We start from the raw sequence: 20,342 nt of genomic DNA, 5'->3' as shown, positions 1-20,342 counted from the left end.
GTACTATAGGTGCGAGATAGCAAGGGAAAGACCCTCGGACGGTGTTGAAGCCGATCCCAAAGCGAAAAGGTGAATACGCCCCACTTTTATAAACTTGTTTTCAAACAAACAAATGTGTTATGTGTAAAACTTTACATGAGATTGAATATCTCTAAAAACATTGTAAATAAGAGTAAAAGCCTAGCCCTCAAGCTATAGTGTACGTTTGTCTGGATCCTTACATATGTGGTTAATTGCGGTGGGCACATCGCACCACGCCTGGTCACGACCTCCAGCCACGATGGTCCGAACTAAAGTATGTTCGAGTGAGAATGACCTTGTGTATATTTATGGTACCTAAGTACGTCGAAACGCTGCGGTGTTTTGCTGGGGTGACCTAGTGTAGAGACTCGAGTTTATAATGATGTTGTTTTAACTTTGTTATTCCTAAGCCAAAATGAGCCGAGGCTTGCGTAACCCTTGAGGGGTGACAAAGTAAAAGAAAATAGTTTTTTTTAGCGTCAGCATACTCACCAGCATATCGCTGACGTATTTTCTAACATTTCAGAAAAAGTAAAGTATCAAGAATTGGAGCCATTCATGAAGTGGATGTTCGCAAGGTAGAGATGGCTCATTGTTTTAATTATTAAAAAACATTATAATATGATTTGTAAAATCAAACGAGGTTTATAAAAACATTTATTATCCGAAAAGTTTTTCAAATAAATTAAATATTATTACCAAATAACGATTTATTAGTAAAATGTTTTAAAAGATACATTAATATTTATTATAAATAAGGCTTTATAAATAAATTAATATTTCAAAATATTAATACTTTTTAAAGACTTCCGCTAAACTTTGATACATTTACAAAACCGGTACCAACTATTGGTCACACGCCCAGGCCGTAAGTCGGGGTGTGACAGGTTTGTATCAGAGTCATCGATCTTAGCGAATTAGGTATTCAGTTATACCTAGGCTTTGATCAAATGATAGATAAATATTTTATTACAAGATTTTATAAAGCATAAGAAAAGTTTAAATACTTAAATTAACAATATCAAAATTTAAAATATATATATATATATATATATATATATATAGGGATAAGATATAATAAGTACGGATAGGAAAAGTAACATTATTACATCTAATTTATAAATGTGGAAATAAGTTGACTATGGTCCGACTAAGAGAAACAAGGCAACTTCCGACAGAAAAGAAAAGAGAAATATGAATTGAGCTTAACCCCAAAATTTACTATATGAATAGTAAAAAAAAGGTTAAAGCAAGCAAAAAAAAAGGAAAGATGCTTGAAGAATAGCAAGCAAAAACAAAAGAGAAATACTTGAAACATAATCAAGTAAAATAAATCAATGAGTATATAAAATTCCTCATACGTGATGAATGAGTAAAGATGGATTATAAATATGAAATAAGACGATACATTCGTCCAATTGGTAGCAATAAACCATTTCATAGTAGAAAATCTTGCGTAGTACAAGATATGTTTTGATATATCTATAAATTATTATAGAAAAAAAAAAGAGAAGATATAAAAAAAAACTTTTTCAAAGAAGTAAGAGGAATGTAAATAAAGGTATGAAGACTCACATTCATGATGAATAAGTAAAAGGATTGATCCATCCAAATTGGTAGCAACAGGATTTTCTAAAGACCAATTTGTAATAGGAAATCTTGCACAATACAAGATAGGCTTTGATTCCCTTAAGTATTAAACCTATCTATAAATTTTTGTAGTGCGTCAAAAGAAAGAAACTCCTCCTAAGAAGTTAGAAGTGAGAGAACATGAATGACCAATTTAGAAGACGAGGTCCGTGAAATGATTAATGAAATTGTGAAGCTCCAATAATAAAAATGCTCAATAACCCTAGGAAATTTGAATCAAGAAAAAGGACTCAAAGCGAGCCTAATTCTTCAAAAGAAAGTTGTAACCAATTTAGTATTGAGAACGAATTAAGGAATAAAGAGTAACAAGAAACCTAAACTTCAACCGAAAGATACTTTAAAACCTTTGAGCTTAAGAAATTCCGTAGAAATGAAAATATCATAACCACCTTGAATTGGCTTAAGGAGCAAGAATCAATCTTGAATAATACTACCTGTGAACAAGCCATTCAGTGTTCTTCGAAGATATTTAAAGATAAAGCTCTTGAGTAGTAAAGTATATTAATTCAAGTTAAAGGAAATAAAGTGATGTACAACTTAAGAATTTAAAGATCTTATTTTACAGAATTTTTGCCCACTTAATAAAAATCAAACAAGATCAAATCCTACTATGGGATCAGAAGGTCGTTAATAACAATATCAAGAAATACAATGATAAATATTGTCAATTAACTTCGCGATTAGATGATTTAGAGTTTGACAAAATGGTGAAATACATATCTAAGCTATCAAAAGAGACAAAAATGGTAGAAAATTTCATGTACCACAAACAACATCCGAAACTATGATGATAGCCAAAAGTAATAAAATTTCAAGAATGAATGTTCGGAAAAATAAAACAAGTAAGAGCAACGATAAAGAGAGGAACGTTGAAACACTCACAACGAACGCATAAATAGATATCAATACAATCAAATAAAGACAAGGGTAGGCCAAAGGAATGTTAAGTATTTTAAATAACTATTAGTCTAAATTAACTCATGTAACCCGTTTACAAATTCGTTATAAACAAGAAATTTTATAACAATGAATGGATAATTAACTTCCTAATATATATAAAGAAAATATTAGCATATAGATCGTATCTACACACATGAATACTTATATGCAAAAAGAAAGATATAGTAAAATTTTCAAAATACAAGAAACTATCATCTATAGAAAGATGAACTAAAATGAATGATAAATTAAACAAAGCATGTCTATTCAAAGAAAATCAATTATTTGAACTTTAAAAGTTCAAGGAAAATAAACGGAAAGAAATCGTCAAATTCATGAAGCAAGGGTCAAGGGATTACGTAAAACAAGTATGAAAATCTTGAAAGCTATCAAAGAATAAGTAAGTTAAAAAATGATAGAATGTCATGAAGATTTATGCAAAAGAGATTCGATAGACTAAATCCGAGAAATATCTAGCAAATATTTAGAATACTGAAGGTAAGGTAAATAATTAAACACAATTGGCCACTGTGTTTAGCGATTTACAATTACTTACGACATTCTAAATTATAAACTTACTATATCATCCAAAGTCATAGAATTAACAAAAGAGGTATACTACAACATTCGGAAGTATTAGTAAAAAGTCAAACAAGATAACTATAGAAGGAGGTTATCTGCTCTTTATCAGATCACGGAAATTTATTGACAAGAAGATTGCATAATGAATGTAAAAATAGATGGTATAGCATTAGAACATCTACTTAAGAAAGTAGATTCAAATAGATGCTAATGATAAAACCATTGAGCCTGAAGATTTTTATTAACCATAAACCGAAGAATGAGAAAATTGGAAAATTAGAGCATTTGAGTTTTAGAGATTCAAACTCTAAATAGATGTAATAAAGCAAAAACTAAGAAAACCTCAAGAGTAAGTAATCAACAAAAATCAAATCTCTGTTGAGAAATGTTATGATACAATCGATTTTTTAAAGCTAAGAATGGTGACGAAATACTTAATACTAAAAAAAACCAAAATTTGATACCGATAATGGAAAGCTATACGAAATGATAATGAACAAAGCTCATAAGTACAAGATGCACTCAAAAGTAATAAAACATACCACAAACCTTAGATCAAAGTATTAATAGAAGAACATGAACAAGATATCATTTCGTATGTAATGAAAGATCAAATTCATTTACAAGTGAAAACCAAGCACAAGAAACCTTTGGATTACTTAAACAACCCAAACTCCCCATGTAGAAATGAGTAAAGATAATTATGAACTGTATTATAAAACTTCCCAAGAATTCATACTAATACGATACAATATGGATTATTGATGATAAACTAACAAAGTTTGCCTAAATTTTTCTCGATAAAAAATCCGTACTCGATGGATAGATTAGCATGAAATTATGTAAACAACATCGTGTCTCTACACAATGTGCCCCTATTTATAATATCCAATCAAGACAATTTAATTACATCCCATTTAAAGGATACTTTCCAACTAATGTTAAGAACTCGATTGAACTTTAGCATAATCTATAATATATGGGCAAAGTGAAAAGAATAATCCAAACGTAAGAGGTTATACACCGCGTAAGTATAAAAGATTTAAGTGGAAGTTGGATAGTTAATTTTCCTAATAGAATTCTCGAATAATAATTACCATATAAACATTCGAGCCGCACCTTATGATACGTTATATGAACATAAAAGCCAAGCGCTAGTGCATTGGTCTAAACGAAAGATAACCAAATGTCTGGATCTGAAGTAGTCCAAAAAATGATGAATAAAGTGTAACAAAACTATGAACGACTTAAGATGGCGTAAGATTGCCAAAAGAGTTATATGTCCATTATAAGATAATATATGCAATAGGGTGTTAATATAAAGTTTTCGTTTAAAAACGACGTCATTCGCTTCGATAAGAAAAGAAAATTTAGTCTACGTTTGTAGAACCATTTGAAATAATCAAGCAAATCGGGACTGCTGCATACCGTCTGTGACTACCCAAAGAAAACAAAAGGGATACACGATGTATTCCACGTCTCTAATCTGCGTAAATATCGAGCCAATAAATCTTTATCGATACCTTTTAAAAGATATAGAAATAAATAAAAATTTAATATCTAGAACAACCAATTCAAAATCAAAGATTCGAGAACAAAGAAAGTAAAAACACGAACTCTAAAGATTGTGAAAGTAAAGTGAGAATCACGAAGAGGCCCCGAGTATACTTGGAAACTCGAACCTGAAGTGAAAAAGAAATACCCCCACTTGTTCTAGAAAGAAGCAATCTCAAGGACGAGATTTATTTTATGGTGGGGAGGATGTAACATCACGAAAATATCGAGTCAAAAATATCAAAGTTCAAAAAGTCCAAGGATCAAAAATGAAAATTTCTGAATTCGCGGCCGATCGCGATACGCGGCGTACTTGGGCGTAACGCCATCGCGTATCGCGATGGCGATGTCTGACAACCAGACACGTGTCATGCCACATGTCAATACGTGGCACACCAGCCGCCACGTGTCACAACGTGGCATAAAGCCATGACACTGTGACACGTGTCCTGCCACGTGTCACAATGTGGCATAAAGCTCGCCACATGTCACCACGTGGCACCGCATCTGCCACGTGGCAAACCTACATGGTGACTCACCATAGCTTGTCGCGGTACGCGACGGCTATTCTTTAGTCCATCGCGTATCGCGATGATGAACCAAAAATTGCATATAAATAGAGGCTTCAAGCCTCTCATTTCACACACACCATTCTCACACATATCTCTCTCTCTAGAACACACATTCTCTCTCTAGAAATTGCCTCGTAAAACGTGTCACCGACCTCCTCATTTTCCGTGCCAAAAACCCGACACTAAACCTCGTAATCCGTGCCATAAACCAAAGATACCCCGGCATACCGAAGACATCGCCTCGAAATACGTGTCGACCCGGTACGACCCAACATTCTACCTCGAAGTACGTGCCGACCCGGTACGACATGACGTTCCACCTCGAAGTACGTGCTAACCCGGTACGACTCGACGTTCCACCTCTAAGTACGTGCCGACCCGAGACAACCTGACGTTCCATTCGAAATGACCCGACGTTCCGCCTCGAGGCACGCGCCGACCCGAGACGACCCGACAACCTGCCTCGAAATGCGTGCCGACGAGACTTGAAGACTGGTGTGCCTCGATTTGCGTGCCAAGGAGATGCTAATCATGATTCTCGGTATACGTGCCAACATCGAAGTGCTGCCCGTGAGTTTAGAAATTAATAAGGCAAACAAGGTAGGCATAATGCCCGAATAAAATATTAATAAAATAATAAAGGCTTAGACCCTAGTCAATGGTATGGCCAATACCTCGAAAATAAACAAAAGAAAATATAAAGATAAAAGTATAAATCTTTATTATAAATAAAGCATGATTCTTATTTAAATAAAGTTTGAATAATAATATGAAGAGAAAAAATAAAGAAATAATAAAAGAATCTTTATTAATAAATAAAGATAAGAATATTATATATTGTTTATTGTTTATAATTATTATCAAAATAAATGATATACGTTGTTGGAAAACGTAGATTTTAGCAACAAAAACATGACGGACTAAATGTTCGAATATGAGAATAAGAGATATATGATTTGAACTATAGGTTCAAACATATTATAAAAGAAAAGGAAAAGAAAAATAGAAGATAGTTATAGTTTAAGTTTATTATTCTTGAATAATAAGTAAAAGAAAAATATACGTTTCTTAATAAAGAAGAAACGTAAAAAACAAATTAAACTAAAGGTTTATCTTGTGAAAGAAATAAGTTAAAAAGAAAGAGTTTTTTTTTAACTTGAAATAAAAAAGAAAGAAATAATATTTTAAACTAAAGGTTTAAAATAAATATGTTTTGAACTAAAAGTTTATAAAGAAATTTAAAATCGAGGTTAAGATTTTACAAAGAGACTAGAGGTTTTAAGCCGGATTATATATTCGACTAATAAAAAGTTATACTCGTACTATATGTGCGAGATAACAAAGAAGAGAGAAAGATCCTCGGACGGTGTATTGAATCTGATCTGAAAGAGAAGGCTATACTCGTACTATAGGTGCGAGATAGCAAGGGAAAGACCATCGGACGGTGTTGAAGCCGATCCCAAAGCGAAAAGGTGAATACGCCCCACTTTTATAAACTTGTTTTCAAACAAACAAATGTGTTATGTGTAAAACTTTACATGAGATTGAATATCTCTAAAAACATTGTAAATAAGAGTAAAAGCCTAGCCTTCAGGCTATAGTATACGTTTGTCTGGATCCTTAAATATGTGGTTAAATGCGGTGGGTACATCGCACGACGCCTGGTCACGACCTCCAGCCACGATGTGCCGAACCAAAGTATGTTCGAGTGAGAATGACCTTGTGTATATTTATGGTACCTAAGTACGTCGAAACGCTGCGGTGTTTTGCTGGGGTGACCCAGTGTTGAGACTCGAGTTTATAATGATGTTGTTTTAACTTTGTTATTCCTAAGCCAAAATGGGCCGAGGCTTGCGTAACCCTCGAGGGGTGACAAAGTAAAAGAAAGTATTTTTTTTAGCGTCAGCGTATTCACCAGCATATCGCTGACGTATTTTCTAACATTTCAGGAAAAATAAAGTATCAAGAATTGGAGCCATTCATGAAGTGGATGTTCGCAAGGTAGAGATGGCTCATTTTTTTAATTATTAAAAAACATTATAATATGATTTGTAAAATCAAACGAGGTTTATAAAAACATTTAGTAAAATGTTATTAGTAAATAAAGATTTATTAGTAAAATGTTTTAAAAGATACATTAATATTTATTATAAATATGGCTTTATAAATAAATTAATATTTCAAAATATTAATACTTTTTTAAGACTTCCGCTAAACTCTGATACATTTACAAAACCGGTACCAATTATAGGTCACACGCCCACACCGTAAATTAGGGTGTGACATCACCTCATGACACAAGTGTTACTCAAATATTTACTTTTGATTATCAACCTCTTTACAAAGCTCATAAAGAATTCTCCATCCTCATTACCTATCCACTCCCAAGAGTCCCCCCTTTCTCTAATTCGCGGTACTTTACAGTTGGAAACACTTCTTCCCATTCGACCCTTTCCATGTCCGACGTAAGGGTTTCTCGTCCAATTCCTAGTCCAATTAAACATTTCCCCTCATCTCCAAAACCACTCACTAACTTTACACAAGTTGATTTTTTGTTTTTTTCCCCGGTTTATATAAGTTAGGACAAGCCTCCTTTTAAGCTTAAATTCCCAACCCAAACATCATACCAAAAACAAAGCTTTTTACCATCTCCTAGTTTACCTTTTATCAATTCTCCTATATTGTTGCCATCCAATTTCAGTTTATTTATAACTTTAGCGACATTCAACCAAACACCCGTGCTCCCATTTTTGAACGAAACTTTTTTAGAATCTCTCTTCATTTTGGTTATTTGGGGATTTTCCCTTTATATATTTTCAAACAAAGTTATAAGAAAACTAAGTTAGTGGTCCTTATGTATTAAGTAAACTTTTAAAATTCGTCATGAGTCTTATTCATCCTGGTAGGACCCTTATCTTCATCTGTACGTATTAGAAAGTACAAGAACCAGATTCGTGTATCACATTATTATATTAGTCTGGCCGTAATTTTATTCTACGTATTAAAATATTAAATGATACATGAGGAATAATGAACATAATTTTACAAGTCATTACTATAATACTATTTCTCTTCATGAAATCACACATATCATGCATAACATGTTATATGATTATAAAAACATGCAAATCGCATTAAAGTGTAAGCTATTAGGCACACATGGAACAAGATAACGTACCCTTCGTTGTAATTGAATTACTTATTACCTTCGCATATATAACAGATTAATAGCTCATGTATAAATTATGTAGAGCTCATATACATAATGTTAAGATTAGAAAAGAAAATCTAACTACATCATATAGCAGAACATTTGTTAGGCTTATGTTATACGCTCTCTTACACTTTTGGTAAGTCGAATGTTATTGTTATGGTTTATTTGTATAAATCATTAAAAAAGAAAAACACATAACAATATACTATTCTGGTGTTATCTCTTTAACATTCTGTTAGAATAATTTCATACTAATATTCGTGACATACACGCCTTTATAATAACATATATGCTATTACCTGTATATTATTTCTTAGTTTGATGAACATAAACACAAGTTACACGGGTATAACAATAACCCATTCGTGTATAAAGACATGCAGCTCAGAAAGCACACCGGAGATGTAAGTTACGCCATTTAGTGTGGAATATATTGAAAAGAAAAGTAAGTTTTACGGATACCTGAGTCTAAAAGTTACGCTTTTAAATACAACTGCAAATCATTTTTTTACAAGAGAGAAAATGTTAATTTAAGGATACACAAAACTAAAAGTTTTAGACAAAATGGCAAAAGAAGTCCTTTATGTTTGAACGTTTTTTCAATGGACGTCCTTTAGCAAAAGAAGTGGCAGAAAATATACTTCATGTTCAAATTCCTTTCATATTATGTCTTTTGTCACTAACCCAGTTAAATTTTTCAGTTAAATCAGATATTGTGCAAGACTCATGAGGGTAAATTGGTCTTTTTACCATGTTTATTTATAATATATTTTAGACTCTCTCTCTCTTTCTCTCTCACCCAATCTCCAACTACCAATTCCGGCCAGCAGTGCGGAACCGAAGACCAACAAGCACCACCCCACCACCACATACGACAACAACCACCACAGCTTGAACCCTATAAGCTTTGTAACAGAGGATTTCAGGTTTTACGTGCACAATTAGATGATACCGTGGCCGAAATTGCGGGTCTTTTGTTCAGCGCCATCTCCACCGCTTCTCTCTCCGGCGACCACAAATAGCGATGGCGCCTTTGACGCCTCTATTTCTTTAGAAAAAAACCCAAATTGCATATCTTTTCTTTATCTCCAACCCACGCTTCTAGGTTTAAAATCTAGGGTTTGTAGGCGAAACATGTTTTTGTCTTTGGCCAATCTTTATCTTGTGGGTTTCACAAATGGGCAGGTGATGGCTGTAGTCGGTAATAGGTGGACATGGTGGCCAATTTGGTGAAATAATTGAAACTCTGTAGTTGATTTCGTCATAGCAGATTGTAAGCATCACAGATGTTTCAAAGTTGACCAATTTCTTCCCCAAATCCCATCACAGATCTATAAATTGTAATGCTAACAATATATATATCTTAATTATGGTATGATTTAATCAACCAGTTTCTTCCCCAAATTCTTATGTTGGTGGCGAATGGAGTGGCGACGATCGGCAACAGGAGGTGGCGACCGTGGCGGTAGGTGGGGTGTATAAGTGGTAGCAGTCGGAAACATGTGGGGGTGGTTTTGGATGTTGAAAGAAGGAAGATATGGTTGGTGGTGATGGTGGGTGCACATGACAGGATGAAGAGGGAGGGAGGGGGTATTTATTTTTTTACTTTAAATATATAAAAGTAAGTGGTCCCAAGAAAGCTAAGTCACGTGGCGCCCAGTCATTATTAATTTTATTTGTTTTTTTAAATACTAAATCATTTAAATAAATTAACATAAAATTAAAAAATACATTAAACTTCCAAATAAAAACTAAATTAAAAAAAATACATCAAATTAAAAAGAAATGCATAAATAACTAATAAAACTAAAATTTATTTATATTTTTCTAAAATTTTCGCTCGTCGAGTGGCTTTTAGAGATTGGACTATCGGGTCGTCTTCGGATAGCTCATTTGAAAAAACCTCGATGTATTTGTCCATTTCATTCATTCTAAGTAGGTCGACGGCATCCAAATTTAATTGAAGTCGTTGGGTTCCAAGGTCGTGTAAAGCTTGGAGTCGAGAGTTCATTTCTTTGAATTTACTTTCCAATTCGGGATTTGAACCCGTTGCCGACGACGAAGCGACCCCTTTCCCCCTTCCCTTGGCCTTGCTTCTTCTACCCCCCGGCCGAGCCATCTCGGTAGTATTCACGGCGTCATTATCGCTTAGGTTGAAGTTTCGAGCGTCGGAACGGGGCGTGCCTGAATCAACCGAAGACGATGTTTTAGACTTTTTTTTACATGGACCACCTTCGGCTTCGGCTTCGGCATCCAACACCATGCCCCATTTTGGGTGAAACCTCAACTATTCTTTTCAAATGCCAAAGTAGTTGAAGGGCCCCCGACCTTATGTTGATACTCTGTCAACGCGTTTTCCATGACTTCCGCGTTTGAGACACCGCTACTCCTATGCCGATTCAGCCGAGAGTAAACCGTATGGAAAGCCAAGCATTTGGTGTTTATGTCGCCCCATTTCGACAGTAACAAATCTTTTTCTCGATGTGAGTCCCCGCCAAGCTCGTGGAACAACCCTATAATTTTGTGCCAAAATACCCCCATTTTTTGATAATTCGCTAAAAAAATAAAAACATTACAAGTTTAATGTTTGTTATAAGAAATTTTAAAAAATATATATGTATTTTAAAAACCTACCGCATTTGGCATCTTCCGATATCACGCACCAAGCACGAGCACATAGTACGCACTCGTCGATACTCCACGGTATCACCGTCTTTTTAACCCGAGGTTCGCCGGCAGACTTCTTTCCGTGTTTTCTCGGACGTCCGCGTTGGCTCGAACCACCTACGGTCTCCGGGACAGGTTGGGTCTCCGGCACGAACTCGACCTCGGGTTGGGTCTTCGGGACGGGTTGGGAACCCGAAACGGCAAAAATGTTTGCCGTCGGGTTTTGGAAACCGGGCAACACATTTGGCATAGAGTTTTGTAGATATGCAATGTACGCGGCCATTTGCGGGTCATACATATGCGGGACGGGTACAGTTGGCGTCGGGGCGGTAGATTGGTTCGATTGTGGATTTTGGTTGCCTTGACGGGCATATTGACCGAAACCGATAATATTTTGGTTGTTGTTTGGAAACATTTTGATAGAAATATTTGTGTAAAAGATATAATTGGTGTAGAAAGTGGAAGGAATGTGTTAAAAAAATGAATATGGTTTGTTTATATAGTATAAATATAATTAATATATTTAAAAAAAAAAAAAACCCAACGGCTCTATGGCCCCCAACGGCTCTTTTTTTGATTTGTGTGCCATTTCATGCGTTTTGTATACAACGCTTGCAAAAAAAACACATAACGCGGGGGGGGGGGGGGGGGGGGCGGTGTACCCCCCGCGTTTTCGCCCATAACGTGGCTGGCAACGTTACCACTACACTTGGTCTTATAAATCTTTTTCATCTCTAACCCTAATTGTTTTTTCTTGTCTGCATAGTTAAAAAAAATATAAGAGCTCGATTCGTATATCATAGTATCATACTAGTATATTTTGACACAAGTTATTACTATTTTTCTTAATAAAATCACAAAATATATGTATGGCCATGTAATATACTTATCATAAACATGGAATCACTATAAAATATTAACCATTATCATAAACATTTGAAACAAGATAAACTCTTCGTTGTAATGATGAAGCAAGTTAAAAACTCTTAACAAACATTTATTCATTTTGGGCATATAATAACTCATGCATAAGTTATAACCTTAGAGCATCAACAATGCTGGACCTTCATATTAGATTCCAATATTTTCTTAAAAACCTTAATTTTCTTCCATAATACAACCTCAACAAATCTCATTAAACAATATTTATAACGTGTATCTGTGTGTGTATGTATATATATATACACATGAGAGAGTGTGTGTGGCCCCTACTTCCCCATCGGCCCAAATGTTTGCATCAACAAACCCCCCTCCCCCCCTCCCCTCATTAGACCTTGCTCCACAATGTACCGAATAATATCTAAAACTTTTGATGGTTCAAAAGGGAATTATTATTTCAGTGTATTACATCATTAAAAATAAATACACTGTAGTGAAGAGAGAGAATAAGGCAAGTCCTATATCAAGTGCAATTATATAGGCACAATAAGGTGTTGTTTGTTTTTTAATACAAAAACTGTCTGCAATCTGATTTCATCCGATTTAATGTCTGTAACTGAAGATGTGGTCTGAAGATCTGCAATCTGAAAATATAATACTGTTTGTTTTATAAATTGGACGTCTGCATAATGAGTGGAAGTGAGTGGTGGTGTACGAACTATAGAAGTGGATGGTGGTAGACGACTGTGATAAGCGGTGAACGGTGGTAGTGGACAGTGGGTAGTGGCGGTGGATGGTGGTGATGGACGGTTTTGGTGGGTGGTGGTGGATAGTCGTAGTGGCGGTGGATGGTGGTGGTGATGGACGGTTTTGGTGGGTGGTGTACGGTGGTAGTTGACGGTGATGGCGACCGACAATGGGTGGTGGTGGTGATGAATGATTGTGGTGGGTGGTGGTGGTCGCGGACGGTGGGTAGTGTTGGTGGATGGTGATAGTGGTGGTGGATGGTGGGTAGTGGCGGTGGATGGAGGCGGCGAGGGATGGTGGTGGCGGCGTACGGTGGGTGATGGTGGTGGCGGACGGTGGTGGGAGGAGTGGATGAGAGGGTGGTTGCAAAGAGATAAGAGTATGGTTTTTTTGTGAAGATGTTTTAAGCAATGTTTTCTTGCTTTTCTTTTAAGAAAAAAGAAGATAACTTCAGATTTGTTTTAAGAAAAAAAACAAACAGTCTTCAAGGGTAATGTCTGCGTGCCTGCAAACATTTGCTCCCTTGAAGATGTTTGAAGAAAAAACAAACACCCCCTTAAACAACTGGTCAAAAGGAAAATATGGAAAATGAATAAACGATTCCAATACAATACACGTTAGATAGTCGAATACTCGAATGACACATACCGAATCACAAAGAGTGTAATAATATAAAAGGTTGACATGATAACCGATGAAAATTCTCAAAAAATATAAAGTTGATGTAAAGTTCCGTAAACAACCAAACCAAGGATTCTCTATATCATGACGTTTTTCATTATTTTTTGCTTTGGCTTTAATAAAAAAAATACTTTTATATTGTTTCAAAAGTTTCGTACAAATGGTTGCACCGCCATTTGCAGTTTTTTGTCCTGACTAGTAGTAGTCGCCTCTAAATTCCAGTTGGTACGACTGTCTAGAGCATGGCTGGAGTAGTGATCAATCCGGTGCACATTCTCCCGGTTTCCGACATTGTTGATCGTTCGTAGTGGCACGAGGGATGACAAGAAGATCTGCCGTCTCTGTCTTCATCTCTCCAGGTTGTAACATTAGGGGAAATATGTGTGGTGCATTTTGTGTATTTGTTACTCGTTCATGATTTATGCGTGTTTTGTGTTCAGTTAAAATATAATTATTGTTAGTGATTTGTTATTAAGCTTAATGCTAGGTTTCATACGCTTTATTCGTGCTTCGATTTCACACACTCACACTCGCACTCGCTAAATTTCTTTAGGAGATTTTGCTTCTGAATATGGAAATTGTGTATTAAGATTGAGATATGAGAAACTCAAGTGAATCATTTCGAGTTCGCTGTAACTAATGCTCGTTTCTATCTCTCTGAAGGTAGAAATAAGGTCATTTGAGAACTGTAATTTGAAGCATGTTTGTGTGCTAGTGGTTTTAAGGTCTTATTTCTGTAGGGGTGTAAAGGAGCCGAGCCCTAGTAGGCTCGAGCTCGGCTTGTTTTGACTTAGCAGAGCTAGAGCTCGACTCGTTTTGAGTTCTTTTTCTAAAGTTCGAGCTTGGTTCGGAAGCCATTTTTTCAAGCTCGAGCTCAGTTAGGGCTTGGATGTTTTATTATTTATTAACTAATTTATACTCTTAATTTTAATGATATTTTTTGTATTTTGAGAGAACCTTAACGAGCCTAAGTTTGGTTCAAGCTCGCTTGAAGTTTCTTAAACGAGCCAAAGCTCGGCTCGAGGTCGGCTGTGTAGTGTAAAATTAATACATGGAAGTACAAAAAGAGTAAATAAGTTAAAAACACACTAGGCTCGATAAGGCTCGGCGAGCCTAAACAATCTTCCAATACAAAGCTTGAGGTTGGGCTCGATAACTAAACAAGCTTTATTTGAGGCTTGGGCTTGATAAGGCTCGGCTCGGCTCGTTTCGTGCTTTTTTATCAATCTGATCTTGAGTAGCTCGTGAGCGGCTCGGTTAGTTTGCGCCTGTACTTATTTGGTTTAACAAATGGATTATTTAGTAAGTCATGAAGGTTTTGATTTCTCATTAACAATCATCGCTGAGTTTAACAAACTAATTATGGATGGATGTTTTTAGCAATTAGCATACACAAGTGATAAATCCAGAAACAAAATTGAACATGGTGAAATTATGCACTTATATCATTTACTATCATCTAAACATTACACATTCACATCCTAATCTTTTTTAACCACATGTAATTTGTTACTGATTAGATATACATTGACTGTTACAGAGCTATTGACTATGCGGTTAGTAACAATGAAATTCCACGCAGAGCTTTAGAGTTTACCTGTTTTATTGAAGGAGGTATGGACCTCTTTAATGTGTTCTACACTTTTAACTTCAAATTGTTGAGAGTAAAAAAGCATACTTCAACATGATGGGATGTAACTTTTTAAGTTTGGTTCATCAACTATGTTCTATAAAGTATACCCTATATACATATTAGTAGTTGTTAGATTATGTAACTAGGATTGTAATACATGCTTGCACTGTTATGTGGTTAGGTACGTCAATGGATTGATGACGAAAACATCCTAACAGCTATAATGATGGTGATGATATCTATAAAGGTACTCTTGTATCTCAATTTCTTCAAGTCATTTAAATCATCAATTACCGTTCTGAGGGTTTGTATGTTATTGATTCACGTTTGTATCTTATTGATGATGTGCTGTGCAATTCTTACTTTCTGAAGTCTAAACTTGTTACCTTATATATAACAGGGTGCATGTAGAAATGGATGGTTTCGTGAGAAGGATAATGAAGAACTTCATACTCTTTGGACAGAGGTTTGTAAATGTTTTTTTTAATATCTTTATATTTGTTGATATTGGCATTTTTGTAGCGAATTCTCTTATTAAGACTACTGTTTTGTGATTGTAGATTGCAACAAGTTTCTGCAGCGTTAAGGATATGAACTCTGGAGAAAACACAGTTAAAAACAGCATCGCAAGAGTAATGTCAAGGTATTTATGACTCTTACTATATGGATTGTTGTGTTTGTATTTGTTTGATTAATCTTTTGGCTTCTATTAATTTTAGGTTCTTTCCAAGAATGAAGATGGGTGAAATATTCACATTTATTGAGGCACCGGTAATAGTGTTCAGTTTTGTCTTACCTAATGTTAGCTTAAATGTCTATACACTAATCATCATTTATCTATTATACTGTAGCCGGGGCATGGTGCATTTATTAGAGATTTCCATATTGCAAAGAATGTAAAATCTCTTGATGAAGAAGTAGTAAGATTTCTATATTATAACTTAACATATTCAAAAAATGTTTGTTTTATCATGTCTTCTGATTAAAGTTTAGAGTTATTTCTATTTCTAACTTCACTACAGTATTTGTTTGTTGCTCAAACAGATAACACAGAGACATCATCATGCATCACAAGCCCTCAGTTAGTCAGGTATACAATTCTTATAATCCATTATGCATTTTTCTTGCAAAGTACACATGTATTCAAATGATCTGACCCGTAATTGATTCTGTTCAATTTCTAGCTTTTTGTTGAATGGGAAAGCAATTGATAGGAGAACTGGTATTTACAAGGTTTGTATACACTGAGTGATTCATGGGTTTTCCTGCTACAAGTGGCAAAGCGAATGCGCTGTGTGAATACTTTAACGTGTTTTATTTCTTTCAGGATCCTGGACCACAGATTCCAACAGCTATAACAGATTTGGTTAGGTATGGAACAACAAAATTTCTTCAAGCGGTGGGCCAGTTCAATGGTATGATATCCTACACATGCACTTTGTTTCCAACATAGTTTTTATCTGCTTAAATTCTATATATTTAACTGTCTTTTATTGTATGGTAGGGAAATATATCATAGTTGTTGCCTTCATGAGTATGATCACAAACCCTAGCTGCCCTGAACTTCCAGATTATATGCAACCTGTCACTGTTGCATCTGATTTAGGTATACTATTGTAATGTATGATAAAATAACATAAGCAATAGGATTATAAACATATTCTTGTTTAATGTTTTTGGTTTGTTTTTTCATGATAGATAACGATATAGTTGAAGGGCCATCTACAATATCGCTAAATTGCCCCATAAGGTATGCACCAGACTTGTTTTTATAGCTGTTGATTTCTAATTTTTTTGCCTATAGATAATGCAGTTCAATAGCATTTCATTTTAACAAAATATAGTGGTTTCTTTTGATCTTCCACTTATTTATGTCTTTGGATCTGGGCTCTTTCTTATACAGCTTCAAACGCATCGTGACACCTGTCAAAGGTCATTTATGCAACCATCTTCAGGTGAGTCTCCAATTTGCATTACTTACGGCTTTAACTTGGTTACATTGTCACGTGTTGGTAACTTTGACCGTGTTGACCTTTTCTGATTTGGTGCCTGGCTTGTATATCATCCTATGTTTGTTATATGTTTTGACTCTTTTTTGCAGTGCTTTGATTTTGAAAACTATGTGGACATGAACTCAAGAAGACCGTCATGGCGTTGTCCCCATTGTAGTCAATCTGTATGCTTCACTGACATCCGAATTGACAAGAAAATAGCCAAGGCAAGTAGTAACTACAAATACTACACCTGATCATTTTCTATTCATTTGATGTTTTTGAACCGTCTAATGAAAGAAACTTATTTGTCCTTAGGTTTTGAAAGAAGTCAGTGATACCATTTCACATGTGAAAATCACTGCGGATGGCTCATGGAAACATGTTAACGAGTGTGATGATCATGCTGATGAACAAGATAAACCACTTTTACACCAAGAATCTAATCCCTCTTTGGACAAGGATGAAGATATTATGGACCTAACAAAAGGAGGTAATGATATTGATGCCCATCAAGAAAATGAAGAAAAACCTTCTCTTGCTCAGCTGCAAAACCAACTTAATCTCAGTGATCGAATTCCCAGCCTTTTAAACATGAACCCTGTTCATACAAATACTTCACCTCATATTGAAAATCCATTTTCAAGACAGACACTTGAAATCAGGACATCAGATACCATATCAAACGTTGCTGTTTCTCAGGGTCAAACAGTCATTTCTGGTTCCAACAATATGCAGTTACCAACACATGGAATCTGGAGATCTGTGAATCCTAATTTGCAGGGTCAAAGTCAAGCTGAATGTCAAATTCCTTCTTCCGGCATGCAGTTTCAACAGGATAGGATGAATAATATGAGTAATGATTATGGTCAGAGGTACACCACACCTGGCGCCTACGTGACCAGAATTCCAGTTTCTGTTCAAGTACCTCCAACTCAGACTCCTGCAGGAATTGATAGACAGCAACAATTTTCTAGATCTGTTACGGATCAACATCAAATAATACGTATGATCGCAGCTTCAAATCCTTCGATGTTCGAGAACATGAGCTTTCAGGTACAATACATTACCGCCTTCATAGTTTCTATTTAATGTATTTCTCTAAATTTGCAAGATTGCCTGGTTAGATATTTTGGTCAAAATGGACCCGTTGAGCCATATTGTTATTCTTGATTTAACTCTTTCTTTCCCTGTAGAATTGGCTTCATCAAGGTCAGTCAAATGTTTCAAGCAAACCAGCTCAACAATTTGGTGCTCACTCAGGTCCATCTCATCAATCAACTGGTCAACCATTCAACTCCTACCGATACCAGTCAGCCAACCATATGGTAGAGTCGAATCATTTGGGTCCCACAATCGCTCAAGCAATCAACCAACAGGGCCACCACTATGTAGGTTCCGTTAGCAACCAACAAGCCCTCCGCTATGTAGGTCCCACAACTGGTTCTATAAGTAACCAACAAGCCCAGCACTATCTAGGTCCCACAACTGCTTCCATAAGCAACCAACAAGCCCTCCGTTATGTGAGTCCCACGAATGGTTCCATAAGTAACCAACAAGCCCATCGTTATAGCAATGCCACTGCCCCACAAGCTTCCCAAATCAGTGACTGGACACCACTGACTCCGGCTCCAATCCATACTTCATATTCATCTATGCCTGTGACATAATCGGAAGGTTAAAACACTATTCCTTTTTTATTATCATGATAATGATTTGGTTTCAGTGAGAATTGATTTTGGAGGCTTAAATAGTCTTTGGTGACTTGCAACTCGTTTGACCCGTTCCCAATTTAGCTAACTTTTTGAATTTTGCCTATCTGACGTTTCTGTTAAAAGACTTATTCACCTTTTACGTGTTAATATTGCCACCTGGCGATTACTAATTCGAAACCTTTGTATTTTGTGCACCTCATCATGTCTAGGTGTTGGCCAAGCTTATAGGATGCAAGAGGGTTCGGTCAATGCACCAGCAGACCTGATGTGGCGACCAGTTGGTCGCATGCGTGGAAGTTTGGGGGACCGGGCTTATTCAGTTGCTTTTAGTCAGTCCATTATTTATCCAACCCAACCAGTCCAAGCGGATGTTAGCCCACCTGTTCTGAGCACTCCTAGACCTTTTTCTCCAGCCCATCTGCAAGTCCTACTGGCAAATAACATAAATGCTAATGGCTTACAAGAAGGTGCAGATGGTTCAGTATTGAATGGGAATGGTGGTGCCTGGTAATTAGGAGAGGAAATGGATATTATACTAATATAGAAAACATAGCCAGTTTCGTATCTATTTGGCTGTGTAACTGCTGATTGTGGTTTTTTTGTTGTTGACACACTCAAAACTGTTCCAAGTCTTTTGGGATAGCTGCTTTTGGTCCCACGTGGTTACGTCATCCACATATATATAGAGATATTACTACCGAGAATATATGTCGACATGTTACTACTGATTATTCTTTTCTTCCTCCTGCTAGTTTTCTTATTACTGTGAGAGATCAAATATGCACAAAACACACACTGACACACACATACATATAATCCATTGCTCAACTTGGAAATGTATGCATGTGATTTAGGTCCTTTAATATGCCTACTCATGAGTTTTAGCTTTCAGGTTCACAACACGAGGGTCTGCACCTAGGAGCAATGACAAATTGGCTCATACAGCCTGTTTGTGCGGTCTTACTTTTGGTCTTTATGGTTCACAAAACTTATAATGAATTAAAAAAAATATGCGAGAAAATCACCACTAACAAGTTAATTTTATCGTGTATTGGGCATGAGGTATACGACCTCATCATCGTGTATCTACGTTTTCTCGTGTATTAGACGTTATATCCATTAATTAATGCATTTGTAAATGCATGTGATGCGACATGATTCACATGTCATAAGAAAATGCTATTTTTTTATGAGTTCCTGACGATAATTCGCGACCCTAACTCAAGTGATATCTTTAGTGGCGTGTACCTATTCCAACTAAAGCTCGTGTCAAATGTCGTGACAACCTACAATATTGTCATGTTTCGAGTCATGAATTATGATAAGTTATCATTAAATTGCTTAATTTTTTTTATTAACTTTTGATGATGTATTTTAAAATTTATAAATATAAACTCGTTATAGCATAACTATTCCAAAGAACTTAAAAACATTGAGGATTGAAAGTTAGCAATGAAGAAAGACAATTCTTCAGATATAAAAATACTTTATATACGC

General features: G+C 35.7%; 1 pseudogene across 1 annotated transcript in view; it reads left to right on the top strand.

Moving 5' to 3' along the window:
- LOC143622647 (uncharacterized) overlaps window positions 1-19,530 on the top strand; it is a 34,606-nt pseudogene extending 15,076 nt beyond the window's left edge. Inside the window, exons 2-19 of the transcript XR_013151760.1 lie at window positions 13,786-13,865; window positions 15,047-15,120; window positions 15,321-15,386; window positions 15,540-15,605; window positions 15,700-15,782; window positions 15,859-15,910; window positions 15,991-16,059; window positions 16,162-16,229; window positions 16,324-16,372; window positions 16,467-16,554; window positions 16,644-16,745; window positions 16,838-16,889; window positions 17,043-17,094; window positions 17,241-17,357; window positions 17,449-17,687; window positions 17,784-18,186; window positions 18,327-18,807; window positions 19,055-19,530. The product of XR_013151760.1 is annotated as an uncharacterized LOC143622647 (transcript). The remainder of the gene's footprint in view (window positions 1-13,785; window positions 13,866-15,046; window positions 15,121-15,320; window positions 15,387-15,539; window positions 15,606-15,699; window positions 15,783-15,858; window positions 15,911-15,990; window positions 16,060-16,161; window positions 16,230-16,323; window positions 16,373-16,466; window positions 16,555-16,643; window positions 16,746-16,837; window positions 16,890-17,042; window positions 17,095-17,240; window positions 17,358-17,448; window positions 17,688-17,783; window positions 18,187-18,326; window positions 18,808-19,054) is intronic.
- Window positions 19,531-20,342: the final 812 nt, after the last annotated feature.

Source organism: Bidens hawaiensis, unplaced genomic scaffold, assembly GCF_021521415.1.
Source record: "Bidens hawaiensis isolate Kalapana, Puna unplaced genomic scaffold, B.hawaiensis_p1.1 tig00000369_1, whole genome shotgun sequence".
Lineage (NCBI taxonomy): Eukaryota > Viridiplantae > Streptophyta > Magnoliopsida > Asterales > Asteraceae > Bidens > Bidens hawaiensis.
This window is presented reverse-complemented; position numbering and strand designations above follow the sequence as displayed.